The sequence below is a fragment of the Pyxicephalus adspersus genome, chromosome 2 (genome assembly GCF_032062135.1).
Source record: "Pyxicephalus adspersus chromosome 2, UCB_Pads_2.0, whole genome shotgun sequence".
Lineage (NCBI taxonomy): Eukaryota > Metazoa > Chordata > Amphibia > Anura > Pyxicephalidae > Pyxicephalus > Pyxicephalus adspersus.
In genome coordinates, this window is record NC_092859.1 from 140,330,832 (window position 1) to 140,332,327 (window position 1,496).

A 1,496-nucleotide genomic window follows, 5' to 3' on the forward strand; every position below is an offset into this window, starting at 1 on the left:
GTTTGGTTGAAATGTGTTGATGCGTTTCCTAGTGATGGTGGAACATAGCATGTTTGGTTGAAATGTGTTGATGCGTTTCCTAGTGATGGTGGAACATAGCATGTTTGGTTGAAATGTGTTGATGCATTTCCTAGTGATGGTGGAACATAGCGAGTTTGGTTGAAATGTCTCTATGTGTTTCATCAAAATATAGCTCTGACATATAGCAACGTGCTGTACAAAGATGACAGGTGCACTCACCTGGGTCCCAGTCCTAAGTATGGAAAGTTTGGTTGAAATGTCATGCGTTTTCGAGTGATGGTGGAACATACATACATACATACAATTCTATATAAATAGATAGTTGCACAACTGTTGCCTTTTATATATGGCTAGAATTCAGCTTGATAAGTGTGTGTCTTCCTGATTAGACTTGATGGTCGAAAAGTGACAGAAAACCCACTGGTCCTAAGTGCGCTTCATTTCACACCACCCATGCTGAACTTTGATGTTCCTGTGAAATTTGATATTGTTACCTCCTCTTCTTTCCAGGCTTTCTCAAAGTGTGAGACCCAGGAGCTTCTGAGAGCAGGAGGTGAGAAAGCACACTATCACTTTTTATTCCAGCTGCCTATATGTGAAAGGTGTTGATTTTTTTTTTTTTTTTTTTACAAAAGATCTTAACTTTTCGACTGTGGAGGAAGAACATATTTTTATGCATGCATCAGACAAGTGCCATCTTTAGTTAACATGGTTGCAATTCTCCTGGGGTTATAAGAACTGCATCTGCACTGTTGACCTCAGCAAGTTTGCAGGAAGGACAATTTGCCACAACCGGCTTTGCCTTTTGGGAACATGCATTAATGGAACTGAATGTGGCACAGATACTGAGGGATTTCAGCTTAAATGCTTAGGCTATCATGTTCCTGGAGCTTTGTCCCTCAGTAAAATAGCTCCAGCAGCATTTTCCATTCTTAGTGCTATCCTATGGGCTAGGGCTGCACATGAGATTTCAATCGCTTGTTAGAAAGACACTTAACCCCTTGTAGAGTGTGGCCTTGGTACAAGTCGGTGTTTTACAAGCAATAATATTCATCAAAGGGTTAAATCCCTTTCTAAAAACTGAAAATAGTGTTTTCATTCTAAAGCCCATTTTATTGAACTTAAAATTGCGTCTAAAGTTTAATACTTCTGTACCACTATTTTCAAGTATTCAATTTTTCTGCAATATATTTAAAAAATATCAGGGATCTCATGTGTAAAATAGTCATTAACTCTGTGTGCAATTTATGAACAGAACTGCTTTTAGAAGATATTGTTCAGTTACCCAAAGGTAATTGACCCTCAACATAAAAAATTTATTTTATAATAAAAAATATATAATAGGTAATATTTACCTATAAATATATATATATGAATATATATATACCGTGTTTCCCCGAAAATAAGACACTGTCTTATATTTTTTTGGGCTTCCAAAAACACACTAGGTCTTATTTTCAGGGTAGGTCTTATAT